The sequence below is a fragment of the Myxine glutinosa genome, chromosome 3 (genome assembly GCF_964187855.1).
Source record: "Myxine glutinosa chromosome 3, kmMyxGlut1.1, whole genome shotgun sequence".
In the NCBI taxonomy this organism is placed as follows: Eukaryota; Metazoa; Chordata; class Myxini; order Myxiniformes; family Myxinidae; genus Myxine; species Myxine glutinosa.
This window is the reverse complement of record NC_136263.1, coordinates 24,149,668-24,164,785: the sequence shown is the minus strand read 5'-3', so window position 1 is coordinate 24,164,785 and position 15,118 is coordinate 24,149,668. Positions and strand designations below refer to the sequence as shown.

The window sequence follows — 15,118 nt, the reverse complement described above, 5'->3', positions numbered from 1 at the left end:
ACCGTTGGAGATATCGAGATTATGGAGATTTTTCATGGTTTCGTTTCCTCTTGGTTCCAGTGAAGGGAAATCTTGACGCTACAGCATACAATGACATTCTAGATGATTGTGTGCTTCCAACTTTGTGGGAACAGTTTGGGGAAGGCCCTTTCCCATTTCAGCATTACTGTGCCCTGATGCATGCCTGAATGGAGAAAGTGGATCAGACTCGGCAACAGCAACGGAGTGAGATGTGCATGGAAGAAGTTTCGGGAACTGAGTGGCGTGCTGATGATGAGGGGAGTGGCGTTGAAGCTGAAGGGAAAGGTGTATGCTGCATGTGTGAGAAGTGTTATGATTTATGGGAGCAAGACATGGGTAATGAACGTAGAGCAGCAACGAAGGTTGGAAAGGGTGGAAATGCGAATGGTTCGACGGATGTGCGGAGTATCGTTGAGAGAGAGTAAGACAAATGATGAATTGCGAAAGATGATGGGAATAGAGCCTGTGATTGATGCTGTGAAGAGGTACAGGTTGAGATGGTTTGGTCATGTGTTGAGGAAGGATGAAAGTGACTGGTTGAGAAGAGTGATGGAAATGAATGTAGAAGGAAGTAGAGGATGGGGAAGACCGAGAAAGACTTGGCTAAAGATGGTGGAAGAAGAAATGCGGGCAAGGGGGTTAACAAGGAGAGATGCAGAAGATTGTCATGGAGAAGATTTGTTGGAGATGGAAAAATGGGCAAAATGGAGAAGATCGTCATGGGGACCGCAAGGCTAACCCCCGCTCTAGTAGGGAAAATGGCCTTTAAAATGCATGTTGTTGTTGTTGTTGTTGTTGTGCCCTGATGCACAAAGCGAGGTCCATACAGAAATGGTTTGTCGAGATCGGTGTGAAAGAACTTGACTGGCCTGCACAGAGCCCTGACCTCAACCCCATCGAACACCTTTGGGATGAATTGGAACGCCGACTGCGAGACAGGCCTAATCGCCCATCAGTGCCCAACCTCACAAATGCTCTTGTGGCTGAATGGAAGCAAATCCCCACAGCAATGTTCCAACATCTAGTGGAAAGCCTTCCCAGAAGAGTGGAGGCTGGTATAGCTGCAAAGGAGAGACCAACTCCATATTAATGACCATGATTTTGGAATGAGATGTTCGATGTTCAGACGTCCACATACTTTTGGTCATGTAGTGCACATAACATCAGTTTTGACATCTATTCTTCATAATCCTAGGATGATATACCACATAGCAAAGCAACTCAAATAATGTGAGTGTGGACTTCTGGCAATCATATGCCACTCACACGCTCAACATATAATTTGGTAGCAGCACTTCTGCATATTGAGATTTCACCTTTCAGGCTGAGAAAAGAGCACTCGAAACTCAAGATACAATCCTGAACAGGTACGACCGCTCCAGTCCAGAAGAGCCCTGGAACTCTCAAGAAAGGGTTCATTCATTTCCAAGGGGTCACGGATTTTCGAAGCTGTTCCACGATCTTCACGCACACTCGAAGCTAAGTCATTGTCACATTTGTATTCTTGTCTAAACTGTTTATCTTACGTGTGTGTACCTTTTAAGTGTCCCTCGGAAGTTTTATCGGGGTTAATCTTTCATACCTGTAAAAAATAGTCGAGTATCTCGTGCCGCGCGCGGCCACGCGGCCTAGTTGTTGAAGCTTCCGACCTGGAGGCTTGGTTTCTCTCCGGGCATCCAAAGTGGTTATTTTTTCATTCGTGTGTTTGTCAAATTTCAACTCGTTACTTTATCGTCCATGCTTTATTGTTTGTTTAAAGTTAGTTTTGGTTTGAATTTCCTGTAACTCGTAATTAATTAATCCTGTTCTGCGCCTCGTGTGCGGCCTTGTACCCCTGTCGGTGTTTGTTAACTTAAGTCCCCTACATCGTGTTTTGCTTGGCTCTCAGTTTTTCCCTTCTACACCGAACGTAATACTCTCTGTCTAACGTTTTAAATCCCCACCCCACCCCAACCCAACCCCCCCTCCCCCCCCCCCCAAAAAAAAAAACATTTATTTTTCCTTTCTCCACGTGTGCCGTTGTCTCATCCTGTACTTTCTGTCCAGGTGTATCGTGGTGCTTTTCGCCCCGCCCCCATTATCTCCTTGCCATCCACCTTTTGCCCTGTTCACGCGACTCGTGGTGGTCCCTCTCGGCCCTCCCCCCGTTGGTATTTTGTGCATATAAGATTGTTCACGGTTCTGTTTAAATATTATTTTAAATATGTTTAACCTTTACCCTTCAGTGGTTTATTCAGTGGTATATTACAACACGCTGTTTTTCTTCCTATCTAAAAGGCTTTTCTCAATTTCCTCTCCAACTCATTCCACGTCAAAAAAAAGAAATTCAATATCTTATACGTCTCCCTCACTACATGGTCTAAATTCACATTCATTCCATCCCTCCTCCATCGTTCTGAATCGGATTGCTAACTTGAAAATCACAACAAACCCAATTTGTTATCGATGTTCGTCTTTCATTAATCATCCACTTTCTAAACTCCCCTCTTGCCCCTCCCCTCCAAATCCCCCCCCTTGCACCTACACTCCTAAACTCCCCCCTTTCCCCTCCACTCTTAAACTCCCCCCTTGCCCCTCCACTCCTGAACTCCCCCCCCTGCCCTTCCCCTCATAAACTCCTCCCTTGCCCCTCCCCTCCAAATCCCCCCCCCCTTGCCCCTACACTCCTAAACTCCCCCCTTGCCCCTCCACTACAAGACTCCCCCCTTGCCCCTCCCATCCGAAACTCCCCCCTTGCCCCTCCCCTCCTAAACTCCCGCCTCACTCCTCCCCTTCAAAACTCCCCCCCAACTCCTCCCATTCAAATCTCCCCCCATACCATTCCTCTCAAATTCTCCCTCCTCCCCCCTCCTCAAAGTTGCCTCCTCCCCACCTCGTCTCCCTTCTATCTCATGCCTCTACCCCCCCCCCCCCCCAACCTTCTACTGTCCCATGCCCCCCCTCAAACAACCCCTCACTCTGCCTCATCCCTTCACCACCAAACCTTTCATCCTCCTCATCCTTCCTTTTCTTGGAACTCTTCTGTAATCTCTGACACACTATCAACTGCTCTCCCTACCTCCCCCTCTCATCCTTCATCTTACCCTACTCCTCCCCTCCCCTGTCCTGTACCCGATGCTCCCCCTCTCTCTTCTTTAACGGTATGGACCTCAAACATCCGGGGCCTTCGCTCAAACCTGACTGATCTCTCCATACAGGTTGCTTCTGACAATCCAGACTTGATCTGCTTAACAGAGACTTTCCTCCTTCAAGATGTCTCTGATTCCTCAATATCTCTTCCTGGTTACTCCCTCTTCCGGTATGATAGACCTGAGCCTCGTCCTGGTGGTGGGGTGGCTATCTTTATCAAAAACTCTCTTCCTCATTCTCCTTGCACTGCCCTCTCTCCTCCTCACCCCCAGGAGTACCTCTGGCTCCGGCTTCCTCGCCGCTCCCACCTTTTGTTCATATGTGTTCTGTACCGTCCCCCAAACAGTGATGACTCAATTTACATTTCACTCTCTGACAACATGGACCAACTTCTATCCACTCATCCCAACTCTCTCTTCCTCATATGTGGTGACTTCAACTCTCATCATGCCACCTGGTTGGGTGTGGGTTCCTCTCTCACCAGTCATGGCACCTCAGCAAAGGACTTCTGTGACTCACTGGGATTGACACAATCTGTCAATTTCCCGACCCGGATCTCAGCCAATGAAGTTTCTTCTCTTCGAGACTTGGTTATGACAAACTTCCCTGCTAATGTCTGCTGCTCTTCTTCTGCTCCAATCGGTTCTTCTGATCATGTGCTTGTCAAAGTGGACATCTCTCTGGCCATTCTCAGAGAGCCTCCTCAGCGTCGAAGAGTCTGGCATTTCACTCAGGCCGACTGGGACGGGCTTCAAGCAGCCATCAATCGTCTGGATTGGTCTCCCATCTCCACTGCCTCTGACATCAATTCTTCCTGGGAATTCTTCCAAAGCAAACTGATCTCTCTCATGCACAGATTTATCCCATCTCGTCTTCAGTTGTCTTACCCTTCCTCCCGTCCATGGTACACCGAATCTTGTGGTGAGGCAGTTGCCCTGAAACAACTTGCCTTTGCCTCTTGGAAGGCTAATCCAACTGAAGGCAATCTCAGTTCCTTCCACCAAGCTCGGAACAAGTGTGTGTCTACCCTCAGGAGTGCCAGGAAGCACTATCTCTCCTCACTCAAGACCGAACTCTCAAACCTGTCTCCTTCCTCCAAATCCTGGTGGCGTCTGGTCAAATCAGTTTTTGGTGTTTGTTCCCCCTCCATCCCCTCCCTTACCTCAAATGGCCACACAGTTGACATCGCACGTGACAAAGCCGAATGCCTCAACTCTGTGTTTGCCTCAAAATCTTTAGTCCCAAAACCATCTCTCTCTGTTCCCACCTTTCCCAGTCGAACCCAACTGCTCCTGGACTCTGTGTCCTTCTCTCCTGACAAGGTGGAGGAGTTTTTGTCTAACCTCGACTCTGATTCTGCAACTGGACCAGACGGCATCAGCCCACGGGTCCTAAAATCCTGCTCTGCCACTCTATCTCACCCTCTCTCTGTTCTTTTCACCCTATCTTTTGCTCAAGGTCATCTGCCAGCATCCTGGAAATCAGCAAACATTACCGCTTTACACAAAAAAGGTGCAAAAACAGATCCTTTTAACTACAGACCAATCAGCCTGCTCCCAATTATCAGCAAAGTCATGGAATCCATCATTGCTTCTGATATGAAATCTTTCCTCTTCTCCAATGGCTTGATCTCTGATCATCAATTTGGATTCAGACCAGGTCACTCTACTCTGGACATGCTGCTTCTCCTGTCTCAACAATGGATGGAGGTCCTCAATGCCAAACAGGAAATCAGAGCTGTCTCCCTCGACATATCACGTGCCTTCGATACGGTCTGGCACCCAGCTCTGCTCACCAAACTCTACTCCTATGGTATCCATGGAAATCTCCATGCATGGCTTGCGGCCTTCCTCTCTGGTCGTAGTCAACGTGTGGCCCTGAATGGATTTCTCTCATCTCCCCTTCCTGTTCAGGCTGGAGTTCCCCAAGGCAGTGCGCGCTGGGTCCTGTGCTTTTTCTGGTCTTTATCAATGATCTCTCCGACTCTCTGGAAAATCCTATCTCTTTGCTGATGACTCCACTCTCTGCCGCTCCATTCCTCTTCCCTCAGATCAGCAGTCTGCAGCCTCCTCACTCTCTGAAGACCTGGACAAAATCACAGACTGGTCAAACAAGTGGAACATGTCTTTCAATCCTGACAAATCTCACACTCTTACTATGTCTCTCCGAAAAGATCGACTGGACAACCCTCCCATCTACTTTCTCAACAATCCTCTCCAAGAAGTTCTGTCGCTCAAGCTTTTGGGTCTCACTATCTGCCATGATCTTTCTTGGGAAAACCACATTTCCAAGCTGGCCTGCAAAGCCAGTTGCCGACTGGGCATCCTCCGTCGTGCAAAGTCCTTCCTAGGCACACCTGAGCTCCTCACCACATACAAGGCTTTCATCCACAGCTCAATGGAATACTGTTCTCCCCGATGGGCTGGTGCTCCTGCCTCACACCTAGCTCGGCTTCACGCTGTTGAAACCAAAGCTTTCAGAATCATTGGAATCTCCCGCGATGAAGCTATCTCTGAGGGCCTTTCACTCACTCACCGCAGGCAGGTAGGTGGTCTTTCTGTCTTCTACCGACTCCTCTCCGGCCTTGCTCCCCCAGCTCTCTCTGTGCTCTGTCCCCCAAATATTCCTACAGGTCGCACAAGATCTGCCAGCAAGCCTCTGATGGTTAAACTGCCAAAATCTCGGCTCTCTGCTCACCTTCACTCCTTCATTCCTCTTTTCTCCCGCCTCTGGAACAAACTCCCACACTCCCTTCAATCCCACTCCTCCCTCCAGGTCTTTAAAACAGCTGTTCACCACCATCTCTTATCTTCCCCCATCCAAAACCTTGATCTTTTCTACCCCCACTAATTCACCCCAGATCCACCCTGTTTGTAATTCCAACTTCTTTCCTGGTAGTCCTGGCAGTGTCCATATGTTTTATGCCTCTCCCACCCCCTTTCCCATGCCTCCCCCCCAAAGCCCTCTCCCTCCCACAGATCTCTCGATGTCTCCATGTCTCTCGGTTCCTGCTCTCAAATGTTGCGTTTGTGTCCTTCCCCCTCTCTCCCCATCTCGTCTACCGCTCCTGATGCTTTTTGTTTTATGTGTCGGTTTGTCGGTTATGTGTCGGTTTGTCGATTTGTCTTTCTGTGTGATAAATGTTCGCTCCTTCACGAGCCTCGATCTTGTATACAAAAAAAAAAAAAAAAAAAAAGGGTGCTTCCGAGTGAGCACGACCCATTAGGTAAATTAAGTAAAGCAACTACGTACATACAAGTCTGTAGCCTGGTGTTGGCTTAATTGTTGACCAAGCTGGCTTGAAATCTTAGTTTCCCGAGTTTGAGTCCCTGTCATTTCATTGAAATAACACCAAGTGGGTTGACTCAACCCATCATCCTTCCGAAGTTGGCAAAATAATTACCAACTTATTGGCAACAGGGGTACTGCATCAGCAGCACAGCCACACCCCCATGAAAAAGTGCAGCCAATCAACCACAAGCTGCACATGAAACGTAGAAGTGTGTTTTTGGCTTCTTTTTTTTGTATACAAGATCAAGGCTCGTGTAAGAGCTAACATTGATCACAAAAAGACAAACTGACACATAAAACAGAAAACATATGATAAAGGGAGTGGGAGCCAAGATGGGGAGAGAGGGGGAAGCACACAAGTACAAAATTTGAGAGCAAGGACATCGGGAGATCTGTGGGAGAGAGATGGCTTGGGCGGAGGAGGCATGGAAAGGGGGTTGGGGGGTGTGGGAAAGGTATAAAACACATGGACAATGCCAGGACTTCCAGGAAAGAAGTCAGTATTTCAAAAAGGTGGATCTGGGGTGAATTAACGGGGGTAGAAAAGATCAAGGTTTTGGATGGGGGAAGACGAGAGATGGTGGTGAACAGCTCTTTTAAAGACCTGGAGGGAGGAGTGGGATTGAAGAGAGGGAGTTTGTTCCAGAGGTGGGAGAAAAGAGGAATGAAAGAGTGAAGGTGAAAAGAGTCTTGATTTTGGCAGTTTAACCACAAGAGGGTTGCAGGCAGATCTTGGGCGACCTGTAGGAATACTTAGGGGACAGAGCACAGAACTGGGGGAGCTAGGCCGGAGAGGGCTCCGTAGAAGACAGAAGGACCACCAACCTGCCTGCGGTGAGTATGTGAAAGGCCCTCGGAGTTAGCTTCATTGTGGGAGATTCCAATGCTTCTGAAAGCTTTGGTTTCAACAGCGTGAAGCCAAGCTAGGTGTGAGGCAGGTGCACCGTCCCAGAGGGGAGAACAGCATTCCATTGAGCTGCGGATGAAAGCCTTGTATGTGGTGAGGAGCTTCGGTGTGCCAAGGAAGGATTTCGCACGACGGAGGATGCCCAGTCGGCGACTGGTTTTGGAGGCCAGCTTGGAAATGTGGTTTTTCAAAGAAAGATCATGGCAGATAGCGAGACCCAAAAGCTTGAGTGACAGAACTTCTTGGAGAGGATTGTTGAGAAAGTAGATGGGAGGGTTATCCAGTTGGTCTTTTCGGAGAGACATAGTAAGAGTGTGAGATTTGTCAGGATTTATAGACATGTTCCACTTGTTTGACAAGTCTGCGATTTTGTCCAGGTCTGCAGAGAGTGAGGAGGCTGCAGACTGCCGATCTGAGGGATGAGGAATGGAGCGGCAGAGTGGAGTCATCAGCAAAGAGATGGAGAGATCATTGATGAAGACCAGAAATAGCACAGGGCCCAGAACACTACCTTGGGGAACTCCAGCCAGAACAGGAAGGGAGATGAGAGAAATCCATTCGGGGCCAAACGTAGACTACGACCAGAGAGGAAGACCGTAAACCATGCGTGGAGATTTCCATGGATACCATAGGAGGAAAGTTTGGTGATCAGAGCTGGGTGCCAGACCGTATCTAAGGCACATGATATGTCGAGGGAGACAGCTCCGATTTCCTTATTTAGCATTAAGGACCTCCATCCATTGTTGAGACAGCAGAAGCAGCATGTCCAGAGTAGAATGACCTGGTCTGAATCCAAATTGATGATCAGAGATCAAGCCATTGGAGAAGAGGAAGGATTTGATTTCAGAAGCGAAGATTGATTCCATGACCTTGCTGATTATTGGGAGCAGGCTGATTGGTCTGTAGTCGCAAGGATCTGTTTTTACACCTTTTTGTGTAAAGCGGTAATGTTGGCCGATTTCCAAGCAGATGGCAGATGGCCTTGAGCAAAAGAGAGGATAAAGAGAACAGAGAGATGGTGAGATAGAGCGGCAGAGCAGCATTTTAGGACCCGTGGGCTGATGCCGTCTGGTCCAGTTGCAGAATCAGAGTCGAGGTTTGCCAAAAGCTCGAAAATTCGAAAAGTTGCAGAATCAGTCAAGTCGGCTATTGTTTTTGTCAAAGTATTTTAAAACGAGAACGGCTCATGGAAGGGTGCATACTTCCGCAAGGTTGAACGGTTTACATTTCATATCCTATCGATAGGCCGGATCTGCATCCGTACCTTAACCAAAATCTAATAAACTTGTTCCTCTCATCAATCCAGCTCATCCACCAAGTTTGTTACATGCTCCTCCCCAAACCCCGGTCACGGTGTGCCTCCGAGCCCCGAAAGGTGTCTCGGCAGAAAGATGTGTTATTCTGTGTGTCAAAGACCAATGGTGAAACCACACCAATTGTTACCAAAAAATAAGTATTGTATTAAGGTCACACAAGAATAACAGCACAAGAGCAATATTAATCAATTATACAACTAATGTTATGTTTTATCATTCCTATGATGGTACCATCAGTTTCGTACAATATAACTCACTGTGCTCCAAGTGAGCGAAAATAACATTCTCAAAGTCTCTGTCCCGGCATCAAGCCAAAGTCGATCCACGCTCCGGTGATCGTAAGAACGATGTCGTATCGAGACCAGAATCCCGTTCGGCTGACAATCACGCTGCCAAAGATGCGCAAAGGTGCCCTCAAGAGGCGACTGGGAAATCACACCTTCGGGTATGAACGTTCAACGGCTCCCAAACGGCGAACCGTAAATTCCCACTCGAAATCCACGTTACACACGCAAACCAGGCTAACGGCTGGAGGCGGTGAAATGTTTGGAGCGAGGTGAAAAGCCTGGAGCGATGCGAAATCGGGAGCGAGGCAAAATGGCTGACGGGCCCGTACTGAAGGCGTACCTGCACTTCAACAACGATTCTCTTCGGAATCAACCGCAAAACCTGTCACGCAGGTTTATCTGTCACAGCGAACCACTCTGTCACAGGAATCCCTTTCCCAGGAAACCCAAAGTTCGCTCGTGACCCCCATTCGCCAGCGTTTGCTCAAGACCTCAAAGCAACTCGGCTTCTTCTCGACCTCACTTGCTCCGCATCTTCTTCCTCCTCTTCTTCATCTGGTTTTCTCTCGATCCCGTTTCCGGTTTCTTTTAAAACATTAATTTTTTACCTTTTGCAAACAGTCATCTCCATTTCACTGAAACGATAACAATAACAGAACATGGAACCAAAAACGCTTACAGTGGATGAAAACCACGACGACGGAGGTGACGAATCCGTAACACTTCCCCCCACCCAAGAAAGAAAGTTTGAACATAGTGGAAACTTTCTTTGCATGCTAAAACCCTTTTAACAAACAAAAGTAAAACTCTCACCCAAATGATCAATTCACGTGAGCAACAATAATGAATATTCCCCAGAATAAAGCAACAAAACTTCCAAACAACCTACAGGAATTTTCAGTTATTTCACTCTGGATAAAGCATCAGCAACGACATTGTCCCTGCCCTTTACATGCTCAATTTCCAAGTTGAACTCCTGCAAAGCCAAACTCCATCTCATCAACCTCTGATTTTTATTTTTCATTTTTTGAATGAAGGCAAAGGGGTTGTGATCAGTGAAGAGTTTTAACTCTGGATTCTCGTGCACCCCGACTACAGGCACGACAGGTGAGACAGGAACCATTTTTCCCACAGGCTTCCTCTCATAATATTTCTTCTGTCGGTTGACATGACACAGCTGCCGCTTTTTCCGTCGGTCGGGAGTTGTCACCACGTAATCTGTTTCATTATCCCTCCTTTCGATTGCATAGGGACCAAAATATCTATCCTGTAGTGGCTGACCTGGAACAGGAAGCAACACTAACACTCGGTCCTCACAACTGAAATTTCTTATCTGAGATTTATTGTCATGTCTCACTTTCATTTTATCCTGTGTCACTTTCAAGTTTCTTCTCGCAACTTCACAAGCCTTTGTCAATCTGTGCCTAACCGTTGACACATACTCTACGACTGTTGACTGTGACTCCTCCTGTAGCCACTGTTCTTTCACCAATTTCAATGGTCCTCGAACTGCGTGTCCAAACACAAGTTCAAAAGGACAGAATCCCAATGACTCCTGAACAGATTCCCCCATAGCAAACAACAATAAGGGTATTCCTTCATCCCAATCCTTGTCACATTCAAAACAATACGTTCTGATCATATTCTTCAATGTCTGGGGAAACCTTTCCAAGGCCCCTTGGCTCTGGGGATGGTAAGTACTTGATCTTACCTGCTCCACTCCCAACAGGTGTACCACTTGCTGAAAAAGCATCGACATGAAATTGGAACCCTGATCAGACTGGATGACATTAGGTAGGCCAACCTAAGTGAAAAAATTTAATCAAGGCCTTCGCAATAACTGCCGCCGTAATTTTTCTAAGAGGCACTGCCTCTGGGAAGCTCGTGGAAGCGCACATGATGGTCAGCAAATACTGATGTCCAGCCTTAGTTTTAGGTAAAGGGCCAACACAGTCAATAATGACTCGGCTGAATGGCTCTTCAAAAGCTGGAATTGGTTTTAAAGGTGCGGATGGGACTTTCTGATTAGGTTTTCCCACCAGCTGGCAAGAATGGCAAGATTTACAGAACTCCAACACATCACGTCGCAATCCTGGCCAGAAAAAATGTACCAATATTCTGTCACATGTCTTGTTCACTCCAAGGTGCCCGGCCAAAGGTGTCTCATGCGCCAAACTCAATATCTCCTTCTGGTACAGCGGTGGCACCACAATTTGGTAATGAACTTTCCACTCATCGTTTGCTGGCACCTCCCGTGGTCTCCATTTTCTCATGAGTATTTCCCCTTTCATGAAGTAACCAACAGGTATCTTCATAGCCTCTTCCTCTGTAACGGCTTTACTAATTAAACTCCGGAGCTCGCTCCGAATCTCTGTGTTGTTCTTCAACAAGTCTTTTTCGGACCAGCACCGTTTGTTCAACCTCGTTCCCAGATGTCTCCGACGGACACTCCATTTCCTCTTTTGGTCCAGATGCCACCTTTTCCTTCGGTTCCTTGATGTCACTCCCTTTCCTATTATCTCTTCCAGACTTTTCCTCCAATATCGCTAAGGAACCCAAATCCACATCACCTTCCTTCTCCTTCTCTTCAGTGCGCTTCCTACCGATAGCACGAGTCACGGCACAGGATGGAAAGATACCCGGAATCTCCTGCTCTAACTGTGCTGTTATTTTCCATACTGGGCTTTTCAACCAACATTGGATTACCAGAAACTCGACCACCAGCCAAATCATTCCCGATAATAAAAGAAATTCCCTCTACAGGAAGAGTGGCTTGTAACCCCACAGTGACCGGTCCTGACACCAAATCAGACTTCAAATGAATGACATGAAGAGGAGCTTTAACATAGCCACCAACCCCCTGTAAAAGAACACTAACACCAGTTGCCGTCTTCTCTGACAATGGCAAAATGCCCTCAAGCATCAAAGATTGATGTGCTCCTGTGTCCCTCAATACCCTAACACGTCTCTGGTTCGTTAAGTCCCCATCCAGTGACACAAACCCCTCGGAAATAAAAGGTTTGCAACCCTCTTGGACAAGGTCGTTCTGTGATGCCGTAACTTTGGCACGGGAACCTTCACAAGGCACTGTCCTCAAAGGACGATTTCTCGCATTGGCCAATGCATTCGGAGTTGCACTAGTTTGACTCCGCTCCTGATTTTTCCTTTTCAGGCCGTAACATTGGGACATCAAATGCCCAGGTTTCTTGCAAAAAGCGCAAGTAGGCCCGGAGGAAAAACTCGTGGTCTGCCTCGGGTCCCCCGAAAGATAGGTATGTCTTGGAACTGCAGTCTTCTGATCCCTGAAAGTCGCGGTATCAGATTTGTCCGCGTAGTCCTCTCTAGGCCGCCTCCTTGAAAATTTGTTCTCCGAACCTGATTTGCCGTAACTCCCCTGGCTAACTCTACGCGGGAAGTTAGGTTTGTGGAACCCCATCCTGTGTGTCAAGGCATAGTCATCTGCCACAGTTGCTGCCTCATACAACTCCGGTACTTTTTTTTCATCCAGATGTACTTTAATGCCCACGTGGACACACTGTTTGAATTCCTCCACCAAGATCAATTGTCGCAAAAGGTTGAAGTCTTTCCCAATCTCCGAGTCACACCACCTATCAAACATAGTTTCCTTCATTCTGGCAAACTCCAGATGGGTCTCCGCTCCCTCTTCCTGGCATTCCTGAATTTTTGCCGGTAAGCTTCAGGGACCAATTCATAGGCTTTGAGAATGGCTTTCTTCACTATCTCATAATCTGCACATTGGTCAATCGGTAAAGCCGAATAGATATCTTGAGCTTTACCCACCAGAACACTTTGTACTAACATAGTCCAGGACCCCACAGGCCATTTTAACATTTGAGCCACCTTCTCAAAGTGTAAAAAAAACTTGGCTACCTCCTTTTCATTGAAGGGTGGAACCAGCCTCATGTCTACCAACATCCCAAGAGTTGAGACTGGTTGTCGAACTAGCCGGCATGGATACTACTTCTCTCCGTTCCCCCAGTAATTCCAGCTCCTTGAGTTTAAGTTCCTTCTGATACTCCATGTCCCGTTCCTTTAACTCCCTTTCGGCTCTCCTTTCCTCTGCTCTTCTTTCTTCTTCAGCTCTCCTTTCCTCTGCTCTTCTCTCCTCGAGTTCCTTTTCAGCTCTCCTTTCCTCTGCTCCTTCCTCTGCTCTTCTTTCCTCGAGTTCTCGTTCCTGTTCTGCTCTTCTTTCCTCGAGTTCTCATTTCTGTTCTGCTCTTCTTTCCTCTGCTCTACTCTTCTCCTCGAGTTATTTTTTAGCTCTCCTTTCCTCTGCTCTTTCCTCGGCTATTCTCTCCTCGGCTTTCCATTCCAACTCTTTTAACCTTTCCTGGCTCTGCAGTTGCATCTCCAATTTCCGGAGCTCCACATTTCCTTTTTCCTCTGGTAACCAATCCAAGGCTACCTCTTCCCATGTTCCTTGTCCCACTAGAAACTCTACCACCAATGTCTGAATCTCTGCTTTCTTCATACTAATACCCGATCTCATACTCATACCCGATCTTTTTAACGCCTGGAACTGTGCCTCATTAGGGGACGCCGCAAACCTTTCTGCATCAAACACCATGGTGACTATACTATTAGTTAGCACCTGTTGACCTTCACACAAAAAAAATTCTAATTTTTTGAAAAATTTGGGAATGTTAGAAAATTCCAAATTTGGGAATTTTGGGAATGTTCGGGAATTATATCCCGGACGGGCCCCCAATTTCTGTTACGTGCTCCTCCCCAAACCCCGGTCACGTTGTACCTCTGAGCCCCGAAAGGAGTCACGGCAGAAAGATGTGTTATTCTGTGCGTCAAAGACCAATGGTGAAACCACACCAATTGTTACCAAAAAACAAGTATTGTATTAAGGTCACACAAGAATAACAGCACAAGAACAATATTAATCAATTATACAACCAATGTTATGTTATATCATTCCTATGATGGTACCATCAGTTTCATACAATATAACTCGCTGTGCTCCAAGTGAGCGAAAATAACATTCCCAAAGTCTCTGTACCGGCATCAAACCAAAGTCGATCCACGCTCCGGTGATGGTAAGAACGATGTCGTATCGAGACCAGAATCCCGTTCGGCTGACGGTCACGCTGCCAAAGATGCGCAAAGGTGCCCTCAAGAGGCGACTGGGAAATCACACCTTCGGGTATGAATGTTCAACGGCTCCCAAATGGCGAACCGCAAATTCCCACTCGAAATCCACGTTAGACACGCAAACCAGACTAACGGCTGGATGCGGTGAAATGGTTGGAGCGAGGTGAAAAGCCTGGAGCGATGCGAAATCGGGAGTGAGGCAAAATGGCCGACGGGCCCGTACTGAAGGCGCACCTGCACTTCAACGATTCTCTTCGGAATCAACCGCAAAACCTGTCACGCAGGTTTATCTGTCACAGCGAACCACTCTGTCACAGGAATACCTTTCCCAGGAAACCCAAAGTTCACTCGTGACCCCCGTTCGCCAGCGTTTGCTCAAGACCTCAAAGCAACTCGGCTTCTTCTCGACCTCACTTGCTCCGCTTCTTCTTCCTCCTCTTCTTCATCCGGTTTTCTCTCGATCCCGTTTCCGGTTTCTTTTAAAACATTAATTTTTTACCTTTTGCAAACAGTTATCTCCATTTCACTGAAACGATAACAATAACAGTACATGGAACCAAAAATGCTTACAGTAAATGAAAACCACAACGACGGAAGTGACGAATCCGTAACAAGTTTCATCCAAATCCATCCACTACTTTTTGAGACATCATGCAAAACATCATTTTTGTTTCTCTCACTGGTGAATAATTTGTTGAAAAATTATCACATCCAGATCCGGATCGAGATACTCACCAAAATCTAATAAATTTGTCCGTGTCATACATCCAAACTGTCTGCCAAGTTTCATCCGAATCAGGCCATAATTTTGATATATCTTGCTCACAGACAAACAGGAGTGAAAACAACCTCCATCCACCTTTGGTGGTGGAGCTAATGAATATTCACAGTATTTTTAAGTGATTTCCTTAACATCTTCACCTTCAAGCAACAATACACTTTATTTATGAAATCAGTTTTCTGCAGGTAGTTCCAATCCTGTAGTAAATTTGGGTAAAAATGTGTCCGTTTAAAATTAAATGTACAGTGATTGTGAAATAATTTCT

The 15,118-nt window shown here is 46.9% G+C and overlaps 1 protein-coding gene across 2 annotated transcripts in view; it reads right to left on the bottom strand.

Annotated features, from left to right (window-relative positions):
* Positions 1-15,118, bottom strand: part of LOC137423744 (uncharacterized) — a 200,832-nt gene that overhangs the window by 132,106 nt on the left and 53,608 nt on the right. The window lies entirely within an intron of this gene.